The sequence below is a fragment of the Canis lupus genome, chromosome 29 (assembly GCF_048164855.1).
Source record: "Canis lupus baileyi chromosome 29, mCanLup2.hap1, whole genome shotgun sequence".
NCBI lineage: Eukaryota > Metazoa > Chordata > Mammalia > Carnivora > Canidae > Canis > Canis lupus.
In genome coordinates, this window is record NC_132866.1 from 23,417,432 (window position 1) to 23,444,205 (window position 26,774).

General features: G+C 38.7%; 1 long non-coding RNA gene across 11 annotated transcripts in view; it reads right to left on the reverse strand.

The window, feature by feature from the left end:
* The window catches only part of LOC140620897 (uncharacterized), a 65,575-nt gene extending 40,327 nt beyond the window's left edge, over positions 1-25,248 (reverse strand). For 5 of the 11 annotated variants that reach the window (XR_012020635.1, XR_012020629.1, XR_012020633.1 and 2 more), the window contains exon 1: positions 25,023-25,248. This is a non-coding gene — a long non-coding RNA (uncharacterized lncRNA). Of the gene's footprint in view, positions 1-21,902; positions 21,969-25,022 lie in introns of all 11 variants that reach the window. The other 6 variants (XR_012020634.1, XR_012020632.1, XR_012020630.1 and 3 more) reach the window with 4 other exon arrangements.
* Between the last annotated feature and the right edge of the window lie 1,526 nt (positions 25,249-26,774).

Genomic DNA, 26,774 nt, shown 5'->3' on the forward strand with positions numbered 1-26,774 from the left:
AAAACTGATAAGGAAACTGGGGAAATTTGAACTATTCTTTTAAAAACTGATCATCAAAAGGATCAGAATTGATGAATATATTGTATCTCTAACCACTCTTTTTGTCCAAAAATGTATGTTCATTTTGGAGCAGCAGATACCATCCCTACCCCACTCATGACTCCTTCTTGATGCAGATGCTTCCACTAATAATTTGTGGCAGTGATCCCCTGGGACTCTCTGCTGAGCACTTCCTCTGGCCATGGGGTTGTGCTCAGTCTCCACGCAGGGAAAACTAGGCCTGCTGCAGAGTTGACATCCCAGGAGCTGCGCTCAACAAGTGAATCAGCCTCCTTGCTAATTGAGTGATACAGCTCTGACCGTGTCCAATATCATCTCCCAAAGAGCCCCAGCAGTGTGCTACTCATTCATGTATCCTATCTTTGGCTTCCTCCCCTTTCCTGCCTCATTCTCCACTTCTCCTACCAGTACTTCCTGGATCATTCCTCGAATAAACTATTATTTGCAATCAAACAGATCTCAGTATTAGGGAATCTTCTTCGGGAATCCCCTATACATGAGAAGAACAAGAGTATGGATTCTGGAGTCAAAATATCTGGGTTCAAATCTTTGTTTCCATCAGAATAGTTGTGCGATTTGGAGAAATATATCTATCCTTGCTATGTTTTACATCAGTTTGTTCATTGTTGTGGTTATCACATGGAATGATGCACGTAAAGCACATCTAGAAAAGGACCTGGCACATAGCAAATATCAAACAAGTTTTTAATATTAACTACTTTTATTACTATTACGTTATAGCCAAGCATTGGGCTAAATGCTAAAAATAAAACACACAAACAATGATAAATAAGATAGGTATTCTGACTTCCATTCTCATGTTGCTCACAATCTAAAGGAAAGGCAGAAAAAAAAAAATTAAAAAAAAAAAAAAAAGGAAAGGTAGACACACAAGAGACTAAAATCAGTTAGACCTTTTTAATAGTTGTTTATAAAATATCATTTCCTTTTATCTTCTGTGAATATTTAGATGAATTTCTATTTGACATGCACATATGCTAATCTCAAGGGATGGCTGAGTATAAATATAATCTTTGTTATTCAAGTAATATACTCTACAACCTTTACAAAACTAACACTTAAAGAATCTCTACTTTAAATTAAATTTAGGAAATGTAGATGCCCTGATTAGGTGATTTACATATTTTATGTGTCAGATTTCCTTAAAATAGAGCTAGCCCAGATTGAAACAAGTTTTCTAAGCACCCGTTGTAGCCTCTATTCATGTCGTGGTCTTCCATTCATCTAGTAAGTAAAGATGCTCTAAGGGGAAAATGACAAGGATGCTATCTATTAGATTAATTGCTAAGCTAATTCTATCATTCTATTCTATCAGAACATTTTCCTCATTTATTCCTGGAAATACTGAAAGACAATTCTCAAAGGAACCCTTCATATCCCCACGGACAGCACTGTTACAGGATGACAAGGAAGAGATGGACAGAGGAGCAGGACTGCTGACATCAACGCAGATAAAGCAGTGCACCGGCTACGCCTCCGCATGTGCCCCATTTTCTCTTTTCTTATTTAGAGAGAAACACACCTAGTGCAAAAATCTTAATGAGGAGACTTTGTTATCCATTGGGCCAGGACCCAATCGGCTTCATGCTGAACCTATGCTCGTTTCTGGGATGGAGTCCAGCGTCAGATGCCATGTCAGTATTTTAGGAGAAAAGTATAACTGGTCCCTGGCCCAGATCCAGAAATGAGTCAATGACAATAAGAGCACCAGCTCTAATTAGAAGGGAAAGCTGTTTGTTCCCCCTCTGTGCTGTCTCCTTCACTTCCTCCAGTCCCCTTAAATAACGATAACATTAATAATAAATTTTAAAAGAAAAACAAAGGTTTTATGACCCTGGTTCTCACCAACATCTTGGAGCTGAGTGCCTATAAGGCATCAGACACCAAAAAAGGACAGGGTGCTTGCCCCTTATGAGGTGCCTTTCTTTTCTAAAGCATGTTTATAGACCGACTAAAGCTAGTGTGAACTCACAGGTGTGACTGGCTCTATAGATGATCAGTCCCTTTAGTCCCTTTGAAAAACATATGCATTTGAAGCTTTTCTTCCCTTTGAACATGGAACGCTGATAAAAGAAATTTTGTTGTTGGTAACACGGAGACCTGCCGTTCTAGAACTTGAAAGCCCACCTGCACTTTAAAGTTGAAACCTCAGCCTAGCCCCTGGGGGGAAAAATAATAAATTAAAAAGAGCAGTTCTGTTCTGCTTTGAGAAAAATCTCAAGTTTCAAGAGTGAATAATTAGAGAAAATCACAGTTCTGCCTTGCTGCTTTTTCCATTTCTGTGTTCTCCTTGCAAGACCTTGACATTATTGGAAACCATGGTCTATTCTTTCCTTCTAAGATTATGCAATTCAGCTTGTGGACACTCCCTCACGGCTGTGGCTCAAAAACCTCTGAGCATGGCATCTGTGACACATGGCTCTAGAAACTCATGGTTAGACCATTCATTCTCAATTTATGTTACCTCCCACGTGCATCCTAAGGTGACTTTGTCAGGACTTAAGGCGACTCACAAAATCGTTTTTCCTTCAAATTATGACAGTATTTATTTCTCAAACTTCTCATTTTGAAAAATAATTAACTCATCTTGGATCCAACCCAGACAGAACAGTTCAGCATTCATTGACCATGTGCCCTGGGCCCTTCTCTCTTTGATTCTACTCTTTTTTTTTTTTTAATTTTTATTTATTTATGATAGTCACAGAGAGAGAGAGAGAGGCAGAGACACAGGCAGAGGGAGAAGCAGGCTCCATGCACCGGGAGCCCAACGTGGGATTCGATCCCAGGTCTCCAGGATCGTGCCCTGGGCCAAAGGCAGGCGCCAAACCGCTGTGCCACCCAGGGATCCCTCTACTCTTCTTTCCACTTAGAGTACTTGACCCAAATATCCATTCTTTTGTTTCAGTAATGTTATAGTTTTGTCCTTCAAAATCCAAATCATCTGATTCTTTTTTTTAAATATTTTATTTATTTGAGAGAGGGAGAGAGAGCACCAACAGGAGTGGGAGCAGGGCTGGGGGCAGGGCAATGGGAGTAGACTCCCCACTGAGCAGGGAGCCCTTCTTGGGTCTCAATCCCAAGACCTGAGATCATGAACTGAGCCAAAGGCAGGTGCTTAAGTGACTAAGTCCCCTAGGCATCCCCAAATCATCTGATTCTTATTCCAGGAAGCCTTCCTGATTTTCCCACCTAGTGGGATCTTTGCCTCCTCACTGAACTCTAGCACACTCTCTTTTCTTTCTTTTACACTGAACCCCATTCCCTTTCCTATTTGTAGAAGCCTCCCTGTTGAGGATCTCTCAGGGACAGACTGTCCTGAAATACTTCTATTGTGATCTGAAAACCAATCATTATTGTTGCACTCGCTTATTAGAATATTTATGTATGAGGAAGCTGTTTACCTATGGTCATATTTCCCAAGGTTAAGAGATATGCAAAACCTCAGTGAAGAGCAGCTTGGTATCTCTATGATTTATGGGATATTCATGATTTATCTTTTTTGTTTGTTTATTGGTTGTTTTGTTGTTTGTGTGTTTCTTTTCCTTTTGGAGGACTGAAAACATTGTAATGTGCGTGTGGTGTCCAGTATCACACCCACCCAGCCCATATCTGGTTTGTGTCCTGGGGTTGTGAACCATTCTGTGCAGGGTGATAATGCTATCCTTCAAGGCCCCACTGTGGATCTCTCTCTCTCTGCCACATAGTCTCTAGCATCTAGCTCAACCCAAGTGAAGGCAGAACCTGCAACTGTAGGCCTACTAAAACCTTTGAGGATAAATCTCAAAAAATGGGGGATGGGAGCCAATGGATAAATATCTGAGCCTCTTATTCTCTGTCAGGTAACTCTAGGAGGTACCTGTAATAACTCTTAGAGTTCTCTGTGGAATCAAGTCTTCATTTCCTATAGAAGCAACCTTGACAATGACAATCTTACTTGTTTTCCTCACTTTTTTGTCTCATTCTTCTCTATTCCTTTACTCCTGCTTAAAAGGATTTCTATCCAAATGAAATACCTATAACCAATCCTTTGTATAAGGGAAAGCCAAACTTGGAATGTAGAAATGGCCCTAGGAAACAGACCATCATAATAGAATTCTGATACCAGATCAATTTGATGCCCACAGAGACCCCACTGCTGATGGTAGTGTAATGATAACATCTGATGTGTTGAAATATCGCAACTATTGAGCTTCTAACTCTTGGTAGAATGGTATATATCACAGATATAAAGGCAAACATTAGTTTAAGCAGTAGTTTTAGCATTTGGACAGTTTGGGTAAATTAGCAATTTACAGCATAGTGGAACTGGTTGGCTTTTAATACCTTAAAGAATGAAAATGGTAGGATCCCTTCAGATAACTATAGCCTCAGGGTATGCTGTGAAAGCAGGAAGTTTTCTTGGCAACATTAAAAAAAAAAAAAAAAAAAAAAAAAAGAAGGAAAACAAAAGAAAAATATTTCCTGCAGCTGGTGAGCAGCTGATTTTAAAAATCATGCCAGAAGTGGGGCACCCAGATAGCTCAGTTGGTTAAGTGTCCGGCTCTTGATTTCAGCTTGGGTCATGATCTCAGGGTCCTGAAATTGAGCCCTGTGTTGGGCTCTGTGCTGGGTATGGAACCTGCTTAAGCTTCCTCTCTCCCTCTGCCCTTCCCTGCTTTCCCTCTCTTTCTTTCTCATAAAAAAAAAAAAAAAAATCATGACAGGTAATAAATGTAGTCCTGGCCTAAATTTTTTTCCACATGTGTTCTTTTCCAATGCCTTTGTGGACTCATCAAGTGAACATTTTCCTGGTTCATTATGTTGTTCATCAACTTGATATGGAAGGAAAAACAGACTTGAGTAAGGATTCCATTGACTCCATCTCCCAGCTGAACCAAGGACCTGGAATAAGCAACTCCAGAAGACAGAAAAAGAAAGGTCTAGGGGATAGGCATACGGATGAATCTAAAGATATGGCACAGAGTATGCCAAATTTTGTGTCTTACTTCAATGTCCAACAGAGAATTTCAACTGTGGATGAGGCACTCAAGAATCAGGTGGATTAAATAGCTCATCCAGTAGATGTCAGCCAGCTTCTGTCCTCAGCCATTCTAGAGCTTATGCAACAGTGCTATGAGGGGAGCAGCCGTGGTGGAAGGCGTGGGGGCTCTGCATGAGCTCTCCCATCAAAGCTGATCTACGCACAGCTGCTGATAAATGCCCAACCTGTAAACAATAGTAGCTGAAGCTGTGTGCTTAATATGGGACTATAACTCGAGAAGGCCAGACAGTCTCTTGGTAGCCAGTTGATTTCACTGAACTTATTCAACCTTGAAGAAGCAGTAATTCTTCCTTATTAAGAATGACAATTACTGGGGCACTTGGCTGGCTCCATTGGAAGAGCATGTGATTCTAGATCTCTGGATCATGAGTTGGAGCCCCACACTGGGTGTAGAGATTACTTACAAATAAATAAATAAACTTTTAAAAATGACAACTACTTCGTGTATGGGTTTGGCATCCTATCCTACACTATTCCACCAGCCGCATCATCAATGGGCTTATAGATTAGCCTAATTTCGTGACATGATCCAATAAAATATTGCTTTGAACCAAGTGACTCATTTTATTTTATTTTATTTTATTTTATTTTATTTTATTTTTATTTATTTATGATAGTCACACAGAGAGAGAAAGAGAGAGAGAGGCAGAGACACAGGCAGAGGGAGAAGCAGGCTCCATGCACCGGGAGCCCAAGGTGGGATTTGATCCCGTGTCTCCAGGATCGCGCCCTGGGCCAAAGACAGGCGCCAAACCGCTGCGCCACCCAGAGATCCCCATCATTTTAAAGCAGATGAGATGTGACAATGGACTCATGACTAGAATATTAACTCTTCCCACTATATACTTTGTCACCTCAAAGCAGATGTCCTGATAGAATTTTAGTAAATTATTTTTTTAAAGATTTTATTTATTTACTCATGAGAGACAGAGAGGGAGACAGAGAGAGGCAGAGACTCAGGCAGAGGGAGAAGCAGGCTCCATGCAGGGAGCCCGATATGGGACTCGATCCCAGGACTCCAGGATCACACCCTGAGTTGAAGGCAGTCGCTCAACCACTGAGCCACCCAAACATTCCAGAATTTTAATAAACTATTAAAGGTTCAGCCAAGGCACCAGCTAAGGGATGATGCATTATGGGGTAGAAGTAGTCCTCAAGGAGGCTCTGTATGCACTATACTAATAGCAGAAACCATAGCTAGACTATATCAGATAGGAAACTTCAAGATGGGTATATAATTGGCCCTTCTTATTATTCTCAGAAACCAATTACAGAATTTGTTCTTTCTGGCACCACAATGTTACACTTTGCTGGATTAAAATTCCTGTTTTCTGGCAAAGAATATTTCCACTGAGAAACACAATGAGAATTCTATTGAACCCGAAGTTACAAATATTGCCAGATCCCCTTGGGCACCACACTCAAGTAGCACAGAAGGCAAAGAAAGATTGGGGTTATCAACCCTGCATATCATGAGAAGCTGGCGCTGCTATTATAAGATGAGAACTTACTAAAATATAATTTCAGGCATTACGCTTGGTCTTAACAGTGAGTAGGAAATTACAACAAACACAGTCTGACAAGTGCAAGAGAATCAAGGGATTATCTCTCAAGGATGAAGGATTGGTCATCATAGCATGTAAGCAATCCTTATGGACAGATTTTCTCCTTGGAGGTGAGGAAAATGTAGAATGGATAGTGAAGGAGGTACATCATGAATATCAATTTCACTTTCAGAACCACGGAGCAGGAAAGCTTGTAACATATTCAATTAAATTCTTTGCCTTTCTTTTCTTTTTCTATTTTCTTTCTTTCTTTCTTTCTTTCTTTCTTTCTTTCTTTCTTTCTTTCTTTCTTTCTTTCTTTTTTCTTTCTTTCTTTCTTTCTTTCTTTCTTTCTTTCTTTCTTTCTTTTCTTTCTTTTTCTTTCTTCTTTTTCTTTCTCTTTCTTTCTTTCTTTCTTTTCTTTCTTTCTTTCTCTCTCTCTCTTTCTTTTCTTCCTTTCTTTCTTTCTTTCTTTCTTTCTTTCTTTCTTTCTTTCTTTCTTTCTTTCTTGTTTCTTCTTTTTTTTTCTTCCTCCTCTTAGAGGTCCTTGCCAAATTCAGCTCTCGTTGCTGTGAGAACACAGCAACTCAATAGTGAATTTTCATAACATGCCTCTATTGAAATGTTTACCTTTTCTGCCTCACTGCTCTTACTCTCACTGTTGCTTCCTGAAATTATTTTCCAAAGAAATCATCCCAAATCAAGTCTTGATCTCAGGTTCTGCTCTTAGCAGCATCGTAACCAAGGCAAAGATGTTTACATTTGATAAGCACATATATTTTGAAATATGACACACATGTGATTTCAAAATAAAATTTTCTTCCTGGAAAATCTATTGTGCTTGTGGCAGGTTCCCTCTAACAATGCTCTAATCAAGTTGTCTTTAACATTTTCCTCAGCTTAACCAAACTTTAGACAGGCTTCTGCCTGTCTCTAGGCCCCTGACCTCCCTTTCTTTAGATTATTTACTACAGAAAACTTGTAATTTCAAATTATTTATCTGTTCCTTGGAGATATATATATATATATATATATATATATATATATATATATATCTTATATCTTATATATTACATATGAGTATGTATATTATATATATTTTTAATATTTTATTTATTTATTATGAGAGACACAGAGAGAGAGAGGCAGAGACACAGGCAGAGAGAGAAGCAGGCTCCATGCAGCGAGCCCAATGTGGAACTCAATCCCAGGACCCCAGGATCACGACCTGGGCCAGAAGGCAGACGTTCAACCGCTGAGCCACCCAGGCATCCTGAATATCTATATCTATATCTATATCTATATCTACTCTTTCTTAAAATATATGCTACACTCAGAAAGGTAGTTGCACAAATTCCTTGTCTTAGCACATATTGCTCTTTCCATCTTGAAAACTTTCCCTTTCCAGTTTTCATTTGAGTCTCATCCTTTAGGTCTCAATAAAGACATTACTTCCTTTGAGAAGTCTTTTAAATGGCAAGTCTGAATTAAATGTTCTCTATGTATTGTACTTCCCTGTGTATCTGTTTGTCTCCCTACCTCTACCACCCTTCCTTCAAACTGTGAGGATCACAGTTCCCAAACTACCTAGACAAGAAATAAATAGCTGCCAAATGAGTGATTAAAACATCTGTCTCCTTATCATAGTCATATATTACCTTCAGCTGATTAATATTTTATCAAAAATAACAGAGGATAAAAAGAAGATTTACTTTATAAAATATATTTCTGATCTAAAGGAAACTTAAGAATTTGAGGAGGCTTTATTTTTGTTCCATTGCTATGCCTTTCAAGAAATTACCACAAACATGGACATCCACTTTCTGGTCTCTGATTTATGTCTTTTCTCTTAATACAGGAAAAAATAGTCCTCAAAGGATAAATTACCCAATGATTCAGAATGATAGCCAAGGCTCTGAAAATACAGCAATCTGTTAAGGTCAAATGTCATAAAAATGATTTCCATTGGCACACTCATATACCTAATGTCTTCATGCCTCAACACCATGAGATTTACATTATCATTCCCATTATACAGATGAGGAAATGAGGCTCAAAGACCTGTGAAGTATGGCCCTGAGTCAGCTAGCTGCTCTGCAAGTCTCATTATTTAATGTCATTATGTTGCCTTTTATTTAATAACAATTGCTCACCCTGGTGTAGGGTGAAGGCTGAGGAACTGCCATACCATAGTAGGCTACAAGGGTATTATATTTTCCCACAAATGAGTGTATACACATATATGCATGTATAGTCAGAAGAACCCAATATGTCCAAAGCTAAGATAAATTAAAAATCCACATTTCATCTCTTTTTAAAGCTGTATTGAAATATAATTGATATTTTAAAAATCACACACATTTAATATGTACACATTGATGAATTTGAATATAATGCTTAGAACTGATACCATCACCACAATCAACATAATAAACACAACCATTATCTCCAAAAATGTTCTTTATTGTGTCTACATGTGTTAAGAACACTTAATCTTAACATGTGTTAAAATCGATCCTCTTCACATATTTTAAGGTGCACAAAAGCAGAGGCACTGAGGTGGCTCAGTTGGTTAAGCATCCTAGCTCTTGGTTTCAGCTCAGGTCATGATCTCAGGGTCATGAAGTCAAGCCCCACAACAGGCTCCACACTCAGTGTGGAGTCTGCTTGGGATTCTTTCTTCCTCCCCTTCTACTCCTCTCCCTACTCATTCTCTCTCTCTCTCTCTCTCTCTCTCTCTCTCTCAAATAAATAAATAAAATATTTTCAAAATTAAAAAAATTAAAAACATAAAGTACACAATACCATATTGTTAACTATAAGCACTACATTATATAGCAGATCTCTAGAACTTATTCATCTTGCATTACTGAAGCTTTATATCCATTGAGCAACAATTCTCCATTTCCCTCTTCCCCAGGCCCTAGCAACCACCATTCTCTTCTCTGTTCCTGTGCATTTGACTATTTTAGATACTTCATATAAATGTAATCATATAGTATTTGTCCTTCTGTGGCTGGCTTATTTCATTTGGTATAATATCCTACAGGTCTATATCTATGTTGTCACAAATGGTGAGATGCCCTCTTTTCTTTTTAAGGATAAATGATATTCCTTTTTTTTGATAAATAATATTCCATTGTAAGTATATGCAACACTTTATTCATTCATCTGTTGATGGATATTTAGGTTACTTCAAGGTCTTGGCTATAGTGAATAATATTGCAATAAACATAGGAGTGCAGATATCTCCTCAAGATCCTGATTTCTACTCTTTTAGCTGTATGCCCAGAAATAGGTTTGCTAGATCCTACGGTTGTACTATTTTTCATTTTTTGAGGAACTTCCATTCTGCTTTCCATAGTGGCTGCACTCAATATACATTGTCACTAACAGAAAATAAAGGTTTCAGTTTCTCCACATCTTCTCCAACACCTGTTATCCTTTGTTGTTGTTGTTGTTGTTTTTTATAATAGCCATCCTAATAGGTGTGAGGTGATATCTCATTATGGTTTTGATCTTCATTTTCCTTCTGGTTAGTGATATTGAACACACCTATTCAAAAACCTGATAGCTATTTATATGTCTTGTTTGAAGAAATGTCTGGGTTTTTTAAAAGATTTTATTTATTTATTCATGAGAGACACAGAAAGAAAGGCAGAGACATAGGCAAAGGGAGAAGCAGGCTCCCCATGGGGAGCCCAATGTGGGACTCAATCCCAGGACCTCGGAATCATGACCTCAGCCAAAGGCAGACACTCAGCCACAGAGTCGCCCAGGTGCCCCAGGAGAGATCTATTCTTTTTCCCATTTTTAATTGGATTATTTGTGGCCTTTGTTTTGTTTTTGGTTCACTATTGAGTTGTAGGAGACTCTTACACATTTTGGAAATTAAACCCTATCAAAAAGATGATTTGCAAACATTTTCTCCAATTCATAAATTGACTTTTAACTCCTTTGATTGTTTCCCTTGCCGTGCACAAGCTTTTAGTTTGATATAATTCCACCTATCTTTTTTGCTTTTGTTCCCTGTGCTTTTGGTGTCAAATCCAAGAAATTATTGCCAAGATCAATATCACGATTTTTTTTTAATTTTTAAAAATTTTTTATTTATTTATGATAGTCACACAGGGAGAGAGAGAGAGAGAGAGGCAGAGACACAGACAGAGGGAGAAGCAGGCTCCATGCACCGGGAGCCCGACGTGGGATTTGATCCCTGGTCTCCAGGATCGCGCCCTGGGCCAAAGACAGGTGCCAAACCGCTGCGCCACCCAGGGATCCCAATATCAAGATTATTATCCCCTGCATTTTTTTAGGAGTTTTACACTTTCATGTCTTATGTTTAAGTTTTCAATACATTTTGAGTAGATATTTCCATCCAACAATTTCTTTGATGGCTTTCTACTGTGTCTTATATTTATATCCCCTTTTTCCCTTTCTCCTTGCTTCCTACAAATTCTTATTATATACAAACTTTCTTGAAAATTAAAAATGCTATATCATTTATTGGATTCTCAGTGTGTGCTGGGCACTCTGATAAATATTATATATGTGAGATATATATATATATATATATGATAAATACATTGTATTTGGTAAGTATACAATGTATATGTGACATATATATGTACATTTCCAATTAAATCCTCCACAATCTTAGTGGGTATTAATAAACCCCTCACTTTATAGAAAAGGAAATTGAGGTTTAAGATGTTTGGAAAACTTGGTTATGATATATAATTATGTAAATATTAGAGAAGGGTTAAAAGAAGCAAATTCTGGCTAGGATATTAGTGATTACAAATGATGTGTTTTTCCAACAAAATAGGATTTCATTTTAATAGATGAAAATTAATTTCCCTCCCAGAAAAATATTTATATTGGTTAGAATCTAGGCATTGTAGTATTAGAGGCAGGAACTCTGTCTGGTTTCCTTCAACATAACGCTAGAGCATACTGATGCCTCTTTGTATGGTGGAGGTCTAATGCTCAAGTTGTGATGGTTCAAAGCACCCATCACCAAAGCTGGATCTAGAACTGTTACTTAGACCTCAGTTCAGTGCTGATGCACAACAATGAACTGCATCTTATAAAGAGCAGTGAATTTTCAGGGAAAAGTAGTCCTACTTTTGAAGCCATGTTTGTAATCAGTGAAGCACTGGTTTGAGAACTATACTGATCTTAAAATCACTCCAGGATCCTCAACCTACAGTTTATGTAAAGTAAAACAAGTTACTTAATCTCATTGTGCTACTATCTCCCTATCTATAAATTGGAGATAAAATTCATTCTTTATGTTGGAAATATTTATTAAAATCATTATATACATCTACTATGCCTAGAGCATAATAATAATATATACAAATCTAGCGTGGCCCATGGCATACTGTTAGAACTCTGTAAACAGTGCTTCCTTTCCAACTGTGATATAAGGGAAGAGGCTATGGAGAAATAGCAGACTCAGGAGGGTAGAAAGATTGGGAGAATTTGTTAGAGCTGCTATGTGTTCGTTATGTGAGAAGAGGAAGGGAAGCTGGATCTAGGCAAAGTGAAAATTATAAAGAATGGTAACAGACAAAAAAATGTGAGTCACATAGGTGGGTCAAGTTTTTGTTACAGTTGAATGCTATAAAGGAAAATCCAGTAGGAAATATAGTTTAGGGCCAGATAAGGGAAGACCTGTCACTTGCCTAAGGAGTTTAGAAATACTTGTGTGTATAACATGAGGGGCTACCGATGGAGCACAGGGATGTCATAGTGTCATGACTATGCATTTTCTTCAGGAAAACTAGTAGAAAAGCAGTACTGAAGACTGATCAAAAGAGCAAATAGGTTGTAGGCCAGAAGATCATAAAATTATTCAGAGCAATGTTCCAGGCAAAACTACTGAATAACTAAATTTTGGCAATGACTGTGTAGGTAAGGTCACTAGGACATTACAAGATAGTGGTTAGCAACAGTATAGAAATCAGATCGATTATGACATTGGCATTTTGACACTAAGATTGGGAACAGAGTGGCATCATTAGTAGAAATAACTGTGTTAGAATATACTATAAGGTTTGGAGTAATGGTTGGTTTCTGGATGTGAGCTTTCAAGTTCCAGAAAAATTTATAAACATAAGTTTATAAAAGGAAGGCAGGAAGAAACACAATCCTTAGTTGGGGAGAGAAGCTGAATATTAGATCCCATTTACATATGATGAAGGATAGTTGGAAGAAAGAGACGCAGGGGCAAGGACCCCCCTCTTCCCCAAACTTCCCCCAACCTGTCCTAAGAGGAAACCACCATTAAAACAATTTTACACCACCCTGGAAGGAGCCCTCCACCTTTTCCCATGACAAAACAGATTGGATGACATGTGCATGGAGGGTTAATCAGATTAAAACAGCTCCCCAACAAGCCCATAAAAAATGCTAAACTTAGAAACTCTGGTGGCAACACTTTTGGATCTCCTCCCGCTTTGGGAGCTTGGTACTGTCACTTAATAAACTTTACTTTACTATCACTCAGTAAGCCTTGATTTGCTGCCCACCTACATTCTTCAAAGTGGTATGACCAAGAACTATGGGCACCAGAAGAAAAGAAATCCTGTAACACATAGAGGTTGTAATGAAATCTGTGGGGATTAAGTGAGGGGATAATAGAAATAGATTTACTTAAGGGCAGGTCCACAGAGATTATATCTGAAGTAGAGGAGAAAAGATTTGAGATTGAGAATAGTTTTAGTACTAAGATGAATAACAGAAGATATGGAAGCCAGAGTAAAAAAAGTAGTTACAGGAGAGATTTTCCAAGTTGGATAGGAAACAAAAGTGATGATGAGCCAAGTGGTCACTGACTTTTTTGGTGACCCAACTTCACAGAAAGAGAACTATTATGGACTAGTAATATAGAAGCCAAATTGTAGAATTTAGTTATAAGTGGGTGGAGAGCATATGAAGGCAATTAGTGTAGAACAATAGTTTCCAACCAGAGGCAATTTGGCTCCCAAGGGACATTTGGCAATATCAGAAGATTATTTAGTTGTCACAATGGGGGTAAGGGGCTGCTACATCTAGTGGGTAGAAGCCAAGGATGCAGCTAATCATCCTACAAAGCACAGGGCAGCCAGCCCTACACAACAACTGTCACTAATGAAGAGGGTAAGAAAAAATGGCATAGAATTAGAGACTTATTGTGCATTTGAAAGAACAAGACCAAAACTATGTTTCTTTCTGTGCCATTAGGTAATATTTGCAGATATAGGTAAAGTAGAACTTGAAAAGTAAACATTAAATGTTTAGTTGAGAGGTTTTACTGATAGAACAATATCTCATGTGAGATGGATTGAGATCAAGTCAAGGACAGGTGTCAAGGATTTCCCATTCTGGAGCTTTACTGTCTTTTGTATGCCCACTCAAACAATTATTTGACCCATCCATTTGCCTACTCCCTTGACTACCATGTTCTTGTTCCCATTTTCCTCTCACTCAATTTAATCCTATAGTCATCATTATAACCACTCTTTCAAATGATCATAACTCCTTGGATCTTCACTTTTTCCATTATATTCACCTATAATTCCACCAAATATTAGTAAAACCCTAACAGCCCCACTTTTGATTTATAATATCAAATCTTAAAATGGACCCTAAACATTATCTAAAACCTCTTCAATAGCATGTTTACGCTTCAGTTTACAAAATTATTTCATACATCTTACTTACCTCTTTAAACTTTCTTTACCATTTCCCTTATTCAATCTCAGTTGAAGGCATAGACTCAAATTTCACTTAGAAAATAGAAACAGAAAAAACTCCCTCAAATTTCTACCACCTAGTCTCCCATCTAGCTGCATTTACTTTGAAATCTTTGCCTCTCATCCATTTGCAACAAAATAAGTACCGACTCTCATCAAAGGTCAACCCCTTTACTTGTACCCTATATATTTTCTATCTCTCCTCCCCTCTTCTTCTTCTCTTCTCTTCTCTTCTCTTCTCTTCTCTTCTCTTCTCTTCTCTTCTCTTCTCTTCTCTTCTCTTCTCTTCTTTCTCTTCTCTTCTCTTCTCAACTCCTTTTCCTTCTCTTCTTCTCTCTTCTTCTACCTCTCTCTCCCCTTTGCTCATTCGTATACTTTTTCTCTCCTTAAATATTTATCTAATATGGACACCTGGGTGGCTCAGTGGTTTAGCATCTGCCTTTGGCTTAGGTCATGATCCCAGGGTCCTGGGATTGAGTCCCGCATTGGGTTCCCTGTGGGGAACCTGCTTCAACCTCTAATTGAATTGTATTTATGTAATACAATTTTCTGCCTTGTTTTTTACATAATTACTTTTATTCTCTACTGAAATATTCCCATCAGGGTATTTACATACTACAGTCATTTCATATATATATATATATATATATATATATATATATATATATATATATTTATAAAAAGTCTTTAATTTACATATCCCTTCTTTTACTGTCTTACTACCTCTCTTTGCTCCTGAAGATCAAAGTGAATGAATTTTCTATACTTACTGCTACACCACCTCTCTGGTTTCTATTAAACCCACTCCAAGTAGGCTTCATGACCACCATTCTACTGAAGCTGTTTTTGTCAAGATCAATGACATTTCCATCTTACCCAGTCCAATGGTCCTCAAATATTCTCTTACTATACAATGTATGTGATTATATTCACGATTACTCCTTGAAATGTGTTCTGCTGAGTATCAGAACATCACACAAACCTCCATCCTCAGATCATTGCAACTTGGTCTTTCAGTTTGGGTCATCCTCCTCTGCTCAATTTCTAAAAGTTTTTGTCTTCTATTCTATTTGCTCCTTTGTCAATACGCTCTCTATTCTTCTTTGGCCAATCTCATTCAGCCAAATACTACTTGTATATCAAGTAGTATTAATGTAGCTCAAATGCCATTTCTGAGCACTTTACTGAGCTCAAAACTCAAACTTACTGATTACTGATTGTTTGACACCTTTAATATTTAGTGGGTATCTCAGAATTACAATGTCCAAAGCCAAGCTATACATTTCATCACTGTCAAATGTGTTTCTCCTGTCTTTCATTTTTCAGAAAAAGGCATCAATATTAAGGGATATAATCCTGGGAACCATTCTTTATTTATGTCTGTTTTTCATCTCTCCATCTAAAGTATCAATGAGGGGGATCCCTGGGTGGCGCAGCGGTTTGGCGCCTGACTTTGGCTCAGGGCGCGATCCTGGAGACGCGGGATCGAATCCCACGTCGGGCTCCCAGTGCATGCAGCCTGCTTCTCCCTCTGCCTGTGTCTCTGCCTCTCTCTCTCTCTCTCTCTCTGTGACTATCGTAAATAAATAAATAAAATAAAAAAAAGAACTGCTTTAAAAATAAATAAATAAATAAAGTATCAGTGAATTCCATCAGTACTACATCCAACATAGATCTTGAGACTTTCTACCTTCATTGCTAACATGCTAGGCTATACCAAATGATTTGTCTCATGAACAATTTTTATAATCTCATAATTGGTTCTCTGTATCCCCTTCTTTCTCCATGATAACAATACATTCTTCTTCAGAAATTAAGAAAAAGTGTTGAGATTTAAATCCAATAATTTAATCTCATTATCTTGACAAAGCCCTCTATTGGCTTCCCACTGTCTTATAACCAAATCCAAACTCCTTACCACAATCTTAAAAGGTCTCCATGCTTCTGCCCTCCTTTCCAATCCTTTTTCTTCTCTCATCTCTTTCTCCCTCACCTCATTCTTATTCTCTGATTCTTATGCTTATAACTTTGGTTTTGTTCACCAGAACATGCTAGGCTTAAGGTCTTTATGCTCATTGATTTAATTATCTAGGATATTCAGTCTCAATATCTTTGCATGCTTGTTCTTTAAAATTAGCTCAAGTGGCACTTTCCTGATAACTCTCTATGAAGGAACACTACACATACACACACGCATTCTCTGTCATAATGTAATTTATTTTCTTCAAAATGCTTATCATTATCCAGAATTATCCAGCTGTTTTTTAATACAATGTATGTTTTTACAATTAGAATTCGATGTCTACAAAAAGGACATTGCCTTTCTTATTCCTTGTATCCCAAAAACCTAGAGCAGTGTCTAACATATTGGTATTGAGGACATATTGTCATAATGTGTGTATTTCATTTTAAAAACACCAAATAATGAAGAAAAATTATTTCTTTCTCTTAATTGGAGGTGAGACTGACAGGATGTTTTTTAGTAAGATTTAGGTAAAGTTGTAAACGTGCAGATTTTTTTTATCTTTACCTTGGAACTGTATCCTATTCATCTGGCTCCTTTCTATCTGTCACAATGCCTAATTTATGATAGGTACTCATTAGTTATATCTTTAAGCATGGAAACTAGGGGGCAAGAAGTCAGGGTTGAAGCAGGAGAGTTAAGGGCTCAAGAACAAGTGTCATGGATAATTTGAGAGACCTCTTGCAGTTGAGGTTAGATATCACAGATTTGTAATAAAATCCCAGCACCAGGTCACCAGTCCAAGGACGCTTTGCTCTCTCCAAACAATACCAGTATACCTTACATAAGGGAGTTCTTAATAAGAAACCGCAGCCTAAGAAAATTAAATATTAACAGATTTACTTTCTCCATTAGCAGTCTATTGTTCCCTGAGCACCATTTAAAGTCTTCAAATTAAACAGAACCATCTTTGTCTCTGGAGCCAATCTCAGCCTGGTAATCATTTTCCAGGTGTAGGACTGGAGGCCTCTGTGAGATGTCTATATGTATCAGCATCAAACATGGTTCTCACATATGTCCACACAAGAGTTGGCAGTAATTGGCATGTGGGGAGGAAGCACTGGCCCTAAGGACTGAATAACCCCTAGTCAAACATGTACCTGCCAGAAAGAATTGAGGCCTGGCTACAAAAACTGGAAAAAAAGAAAGCATCTTTTGTCTCTTTCAGCATTTCAGAAAAAGGAGACTTCTTATCTGTTGGCAAAGTTACCCCCAGGATTCTCAATTCTTTGGACATCAGAGAGCAGTGAGCTGGGTAGAGCAGACTCTTGAAACTATATTTGTCATCATTCTATATTTCCTACCCAGAGGCTTAAACACACACACACACACAGTTTGGGTGACCTCCATGTGTTTGGCATTATCCTTATTGCCCTCTATAATTTGAAGAATCCAGAGAAAATAGAAGATATACTGTGTTCTCTAATTATGATGGAATTTGTTCCCTAGGAAAGGGCTAGAAATAAATGCATTAAAGCATAGCACTCAGGTATTCCAGAGTGGAAAAATTGTAAGAAAATTAGCTATAATGAGGGACAAAATGGGGAAGAACCAATAGCCTCTGGGATTAATCCAAGTCAAAAATGGCAAATTCAGCCTAGTTCTCAGACAGGTATCCAGGCCTACGGAAACATGGTTGAGAACACAGTAGAGTGAGGAACTATACAATAAAGCTCGTGGAAGTGCCAGAGTCCAATCATTCCATCCAAGTCTCTGTTGGAAGGCACCCTGTAGAAGAGCAAAGCAGGATCCAGACCCTAGATAGTATAGCCTATAGAGAAAAGGAAGGTCAAATGGGATTCAATCAGCCTATACTACTTTTCCACATATTTTGTCCTTCATGGAAAATATGTCTGGGATAAATAAAGTAACAGAAAAGAAAGGATTCTGTCATAATAGTAATAGATAGGTTATCTGTTTATCCACGAAGGCATAATAAGATGGCACCTACAATGACCTGACTCTACCATACCCAGTTCAATAGGAAAGTAGAGTCTTCCAGAGTGGTTGGGATGCTACTTAGCTAGATGTGGGAGATACCGGCAGAGATTCACTGAGATGACAAGTTAGAGAAGAAGATGCCTTGGTTAGTCCTAATCACTGAGGCTTTTAGTCAATGCTTTGCTGACTATTAGAAATAGCTATCCCCACTTCTCTGGAAGAAATAGGATAAACAACTTTTCCAAATCTGTAGCTGATCTAGAGTCATTTAATCAATAGAGTCATAATTAACCCGCACTTTGTGAAAAGCACTTTACCATGATCTAGGGATGCAGCAAGGAACAATAAGTACAATAAATTTTCCCTGTGGAATTCTACAGTGAAAATGTAGCAAGTAAAGTAGTTACAATGTGAAATGATACTAAGGCAGCAGATATCAGGGAGGCTTCCTAGAGAAAGTCCTGTCTGCATTGATTCCTAAAACTTGATAGGAGTCAGTTGGCTGCAGAGAAAATGGGAGAAATGATGTTCTGTACAGGAGAGAGAAGGAACATATGCAAAGCCTTAGAAACAGAATGGAAGTATAGAACATTTGAGGGATGGAAGGAAGTTGAGTATGACTGAGTTGTGGCATGCAATGTGGTTTTGGGGGAGGGAAATTGAAAGAAAGGAGATAGGAGAGGTAAGTGGTTATAGATCATGCAGAGAACCTAGAAGCCTCTTCAAGGAGCTTTATCACAAGGCCCTTTTCCTCCTCAGAGTTCTTTCAATATTTACTAATGGCACTAAGATCTTGGTACTTGATATTCTAAGCTGTGTGGGTATGTGTGTCCATGTGTGTACATGTCTCCAGCTAATATATAAGCACCTAGAAGAAAACAATCAGTATTTCACTTCTTTAGGGATATTTGAATGCCCTCCAAGAAAGAGTTTGATCAATATTTTTAATTGATTGGTTAATACAATGAGTGTTTCATGACATTGAACTCATGACTGAGAACCAGATGGATCAAGTCTCCATGCAGATTAAACCATAAAGCTTGGAGGGAGTACCCACAAGAAGAGATAAAATAATAAAAAGAGCAAACAAGGTTCAAGAGAGAATATGACAACATATATAATTAAATGTGAACAAACATAGCATTAATGTTTTTAGCCCTTACCATGTGCTGCTCAGTGTAGTGGTAAGAGAAGGCTCTCTGAAAAGTGATATATTAACACAAGCCTTGTGAAGAGCCAAGGAAAGGGCACCCCAGGTGGAACAACTAACATGGTAAGCCTCCACTCTGAGACATGTCTGTGGGTGAGCAAGGGGCCCAGTAAGAGAGGGAAAGAACCTTAGACAATGCATTGGGAGAATAGCCAAAAGCCAGATCTGGTAGGATGTGGTAAGAGGATGTTCTGAGTAGGTTGGGAAGACACCAAAGGGTTTGAAACAGGCGTGATCTGATTTGATTTTTATTTTACAGAGAACATTCTGGTGGTTGTGTGAAAAGGTGATGGTAACATGGACTTCGGTGGAATAGGGGTAGAAATGGTGAAAAGTAGTTAGATTTGCTCAAAGAATGGATGAAAAATATTAGTCTATTTCTCTAATATTTCAGTGAAGGGTGACATTGAGGTTTGGGGCCTGAGTAAGTAGACATTGAAGACAGAATTTAAATCTGACCTAGGGCTCTTGACTTTTCAACAGGTCTCTTTTTATTACTTCATGATAGTAGAGGCCATGAAGGGATTCTTATCATCTCATCTCAGAGGAAAACAGTGCATTTACAGTTAATATTATGCTTTTAAGTTTTATTTATTTATTTATTTATTTTTGCTTTTAAGTTTTAAAAAGCAAAAGAAGAAGAAGCAGCAACAGCAAAAAGCATTAAAGAGATTTCTTATTTCCCTATTGCCCCCCCTTCCCTTAGAATTCAGGGTAAAAATAATTATAGCCTAAAAGCCTTAGAGAGGCGATAACTATTTCATACATAAATTGAAGCTTTGCAATGTATGTTTTTGGCTAAGCAGTGGCAGCCATTTTAAATCCCTTTGTTTCTGGGTTAAGAATGGCAACATTTTGCTTATTTAAACTCATGGCTTGGTAAACTCAGGTTTTAGCAGAAACATAATGCATCAGCTGTAGTTTGGGTGTGAACAGAGCAATCTGGAGAGCGATTGCTTTCCGATTCCCGAAATAGCTTTTGGACAGCGTGCTCATTCAGGCTAGACAGATTTCATTTGTTCACCTTGTCTTCATCTAGCACCGTCTTTCTTCCCTGTCCTCTAAGATTCTGGCAAGCACAGAAACCTCCTCTCTCTCAGCTGGGATTTTCAGAGTGGATTTGGGGAGGAATTGTTGTTGCAATAAGAGACTACATCAGGGTCCCCAGGTTGGAACACGGTCCCTAGATGCCCTCCCGGGCCCAGAGGCTCCACTTGGATTCACCCGGCATGTGACTTCCAATGGAAAACCATCACCAAGCCAAATGCATCCAATTCAAGCCCACAATCATTTTGCATGTTAGAATGTGAATTTATTACCTGTAATAACCTTTTGAATCTTCATTTCTTATGGGTTCAAGAGTGATGATGATTTTTTTGTCCCAGTTCCTTCTAATGCCACCTTTATTAATGCCATTACTGAGGTAATAGCCAGTGGAAAAGAATGGGAGCATTTTATTTCTCATCTTCCACTCACTCTCCTTGATAGAGAGCATGGGGTTCAATTAAAAGAACATTGTTATGTAGAGGACAATGAGGTTGTTAAGACCCCCCTCAGTGAAAAAGCAAGACTGGGCCTTAACTCTTCCCTTCATCAGAAAAATCCTCACTAAGACTCTGTTGCATTTTTCCATATCACCATTCTGGGACCCCTCTCAGACTTGGTTAGTTTTCTAAGGGAAATAGAAATGCAGCTTCTAAATATCAGTCATCAAGTGACTGTTTCTAGCATATTCCACCTAACCCAGTGAGTCCTAACATTTGAGATGGGGGAGGGAGAAAGGGGGATGTACACTGTCAAAGGCTATACTATTTGGCAGTATGTTTTGAGAGATTATAAAAAAATAAAGCAAATTTTTAACAATAGGTGGAATGTCACCAGTCACTTGTCTAGTCACATGAGACCCTCCCCATCTTTCTGCTACTGTCAGGTTGGACTCAGTTTCCTTGGGCAAAGTTCACATATGGGTGAAGTTGAAGTGATCAGGTCCCTATTCTTTGGAATGGCTGTGTTCAACCAGCTGCTCTGAGGAAAGAGGAGTGCTGATGGACTTGGAGCAGAAAGAATGGGGGAAGAAGATGCTGGGATGATTTGGAAATGCCCGACCTCTGCCCAAAGGGGTGGACCACATTGGGGAGCTGCAGTGGAGTTTAGAGTAAAAACAACAACAACAACAAAAAAACAAACATGTATGTATTTTAGGCAGCAACAGAATGGTGATATTTCTTACAAGTGGATGGGAGAGAAAGTCATTCTTAAAAAAAGCACATGAGCTTTCAAATGAGATAGACTTTAGTTAATTATCGATTCCAGTACTTACTAACATTGTGACCTTGGGTGAGTTAACCTCTCTGAGTTTCAGAATCCTGGTCAATGATGAAAGCACCTAAGTCACAGAGTTGTTGTGAGACTTATTATTTTTTTTTAAATAAATTAATTTTTTATTGGTGTTCAATTTACCAACATACAGAATAACACCCAGTGCTCATCCCGTCAAGTGTCCCCCTCAGTGCCCGTCACCCATTCACCCCCACCCCCCACCCTCCTCCCCTCCCACCATCCCTAGTTCGTTTCCCAGAGTTAGGAGTCTTTATGTTCAGTCTCCCTTTCTGATATTTCCCACACATTTCTTCTCCCTTCCCTTATATTCCCTTTCACTATTATTTATATTCCCCAAATGAATGAGAACATACACTGTTGTAAGAATTAGAAATTGTTCATGCGAGAATATTTAGCTTTGCGTCTAGTGTTTAGTAAGCATTCAATGAATGTTAGATGCCACAACCATCACCCATACTAAAAATAGATTCATAGTAATTGTACTTTAGGGCCGACCATGAAGGAGGGAGGATAGTAAGGATAACTCTAACTAAAATGGAGACAAAATCCTAGAAGGAGAAAAACAAGTCCATTTAAATATAACAGGAAAATGCTCCCATAAATATTATCAAAAATGTGATACTGACTCAAACCTCTCAAAAGATTCTTTTCCTCATCCGGCTCTCAGGGACCTTAGAGGTCACCTAGTAAATGGGTTTTTCAACATGATATTTTTGTCTCTCTGATTCTATTTCCATCCAGCAAGAATCAATAGTAGTAGACCACTAAAAGTTCCAAGAAGCCTCATCCCCAAGCATTTCTAAGTCAACCACACATCATAATTAGAGTCATGGCCATACTGGTATTTTATGCAGTAAAATACACAGAAGGAAAGGAATTCCTTGCCTCCTGTTCATTGTAAAGGGGGAAGGTCCAATTCAAGGAACTGTTTTAGGCCTGAAAAGACCATCAGCTTTGGAAGCAGGGAGAAAGGATTGTATCAGAGAGTCTATTACTCGCAGTGATGCTTCCTTAAGAAAACTATGCTGAAGGGTGCATGGATGGCTCAGTTGGTTAAGCATCTGCCTTCAGCTCAGGTCATGATCCTGGGGTCCTTGGATCCAGCCCCAGGCACTGGCATTTTGCTCCCTGCTCAGTGGGAGCCTGCTCCTCCCTCTCCCTCTGTCCCTCTCCACCTTTCTCTCTGTCTCTTAAAAGAATGAATAAAATATTAAAGCAAAAACAAAAACAACTCTGCTGCTTTCTAAAGCTCAGTTTCCACATCTGTAAAATAGAAGATGGTAATATAAGAAGAGAAAAACAAAGATGTGTTATCAATAGTAGATGGAAATTGACCAAAAATGGACTTTTCCAGCAGGTTGGAACTACATGGAGATGGTATTGGAAGTTCTTTCCACAAAACAGCTTGTATTAGTTTCCTATCAATGCTATTTAAAAAAATAAATAAATAGACTAAAGTAGAGTTTAAAACAATATGAATTTATTCCCTTACCATTCTGGAGACCAGAAGTCCAAGTTTGCTAGGAGAAAGCCAAGATGTTGGTAGTGCACGTCCCTCTGGAAGCTCTGTTTCCTTGCCCCTTCTAGCTTTTGAAGGCTACCTGTATTCTGTGGTTGTGACTTCTTCCTCACACCACTCCTACCTCTTGCTTCCATTTTTTGTTTGTTTGTTTAAAGATTTAATTTATTTTTTCATGAGAGACTCAGAGAGAGAGAGGCAGAGACATAGACAGAGGGAGAAGCAGGCTCCCTATGAGGAGCCCCATATGGGACTCGATCCCAGGACCCCAGGATCACTACTCAAGCCAAAGGCAGATATTGAACCACTGAGCCACCCAGGTGCCCCTCCTACCTCTTGCTTCCATCTTTATATCTATTTCCTCTTTTTTTTTTTTTAGATTTTTAAAAATTTATTTATTCATGAGAGACACACAGAGAGAGAGACAGAGACAGAGACAGAGATAGAGAGGCAGAGACACAGGCAGAGGGAGAAGCAGGCTCCATGCAGGGAGCCTGACGTGGGACTCGATTCTGGGTCCCCAGGATCAGGCCCTGGGCCGAAGGAGGAGCTGAACTGCCAAGCCACCCGACCTGCCCTCTATTTCCTCTTCTATATTTAAATCTCTCTCTCCCTCTTCTGAGAATACTTGTGATTCCCTGTAGGACCCATTCAGAAAATCCAGAATAACCTCCCCATCTCAAGATTCGTGATTTTTCTACCTCTGCATGTACCCTTGGTCCCATAAGGTAACATTCACAGATTCCAGGGATTAGAATATGCACATTTGTCAGCCTATCTCAGAAGCCATTTCCTTATTTCTTCCCCTGTCTGGTCAAAGTAACTGTGGGCAAACCTGCAGCCCAGCATGCTGGGAGGTAGGAATAAGGAGACTTGTGAATTGTGGGATAAGGAGGGGGATACAGAGCCACCGCATAGTTGAACTTTAACAAAGACTTTGAGTAGCCTGGATTTGAGAGGACAGAGATGAGGAGAATGGATATATCATGAAGTGGAAACTGAACTTTAGCCTCACAAAACACACCAGAAGCTGCTTGAAGCGAGCAGGTCATCTCTCAAATTGTATCAGCTCTGAATGGTTTAATCTGCGTCGGTGACTGGCAGCTATGCCCTGAGTAAACCCATCATGACAGGCCCCAGGATGTCTTGAAGACAAGCACAGACATAAATATAACTAATCAATAGTTGGAATTGAACCTTCTGCCGGAAGATAACACCATGAGGGTTAGGACTCTTTCTATAGAGCTTATTTTAAAAACACAAAAAAACCAAGGCGTAGAAGATGAAAACAAGCAAAGACTACCATGTTGTATGAGCTATGCTATCATTATCAATTTCTATGGATTACTGCATATAACTTGATAATTGGATCCCTAATAATCAATATCAGATACGGAGAGTCAGGACCCTTGAAAAGCAGCAAGGTGACTTGGCTTGTCAGAATATATCATTCCTGGAATTCTGTTCTTTTGTTGTATGCTCTTCTTTCTATTCTGACTGTAATTCAATGTTTGTGTGTATGTGTGTGAGAGTGTTGTCAATATTCTTATTTCTACTTTAATAAGGGATTGGCTTACTTACCTAATGAGCTATATGACTGTGGGGAAAGTCTTTCAACCTCTCTGCCAGTTATCCTTTTTAAAAAAAAAAAAAAAAAAAAAAAAGAGACCACACAAAATGGTCTCTTCAGGGCTCCCATTATTTTTCACCTCACAGCTCACACAGAATAAATGTCATATTGGGGTAAACAGATGAGGCAGTCCATTGCCAGGGGTTCCTGGCCCAGGGGCTCTGCTGTCTCAAGCCTTGTATGTCCACCAGAAGGCTGAAGGAGCCACAGACCCGCACACCTGTAACCTACTGTGATTCAACAATAGGACTCGGCACACAGAGGGTAACACTGCCTGGAAGAATTAAAATCTGTGGGATCACAGCTCTGCTATCTCCTGAACAGATGATCTTTCTCAGCTTGAACCATACTATTTCCTTAAATCACGCTGTCACCAAAGGCATCAGGTCTATGTATAAAAAGATATTGCCCATATTGGTGCTAATTTTTTTTTCTATGCCTCATCCTAACAGATCTATTTTATAATCCTTTTGTTTCATATTTAAGTTGTCTGGTCCTCCAAGCTTGCTTCTTTCTTTCTTTTTTTTTTTAATACCTGAATTTCTGGGATACATGTCTATTATCAAAATACAAACTTTAAAGAGAAGTAAAGAGAGAAACTAAAACTCCCCCTAAATTCTACTACCTGGAGATGACTACTTTTAACATGTTCTGAAACCTTTCCAGCTTATTCTTTATGCCTATATCATACTCTTGCGTGGTTTTATATACACCAGGTCATCTTTACCTCTCTTTGCCACTTAGTGATTGGTTGTGGATGTGTGTCCATCTTCACTTGTAATGAGTGGATTGTATTACTTTGTACAAGTTAGGCCATTACATATTTATACAATGTCTACTTTTCTCTAATTCAAAATAATATTTCACATAAGCATTTTTGAGCATGTTTCTCTCTCCCTTTTGCAGTTAGTGAAATTACAGAATCAAAAGACATAGACCATTTACGTTTTGATAAAGGGTGATTGAGCCTGCTACCAAAAAGGCATAAATGTGCCCTATTGAAATTTTGTATATTTTTCTGGCATTGTAGTCCTCAAGATTCAGCTGTAGTGTCATTCCTCCAGGAAACTTTTCTCTCCTCAGTCAGAAACGTACTTGTTTTCTTCTCTGTCGTCTGACAGACTCTTCTATATACCTCTACTGCAGTTCACATCACATGTGTGGAACATATTCTCCACGTCTATCTCTTCCAGGGCTGCTGGTCCCTAAAGCACAGAGATCACAGGAGGCCATACACAACACCCTGGCCTCTGGTTTCCTACTATCTGGGCTCAGACACCAGCTCTTACTAGCTATGTGGTGTAGAACATGTAATTTATTTTGTTTAATTTTCATTTCCTCATCTGTAAGATGGAGACAGATGCAATACCTACTTCATAGGATAGATGTGAGAACACAGATAGTGTGTTGTATAAGTCAAGGTTCTCCTAAAAAACAGAACCAATAGGACATCTATCTCTAACATCATCTACCTCCACATCCACATCTGTATCTACCTACCTACCTTCCTACCCAGAGAAACATAATGAGAAGAATTGAATCACATAGTTATAGAGGCTGAGAAATCTCAACATCTGCCCTCTGCAAGCTAAAGACCCAGGAAAGCCAGGGATGTCATTCAGTCTAAGCCTGAAGGCCCAAGAACCAGGGAGGCTAATGGGGTGAATCCCAACCCAAGGGCAGAAAAAAATGAGATAAGAAGT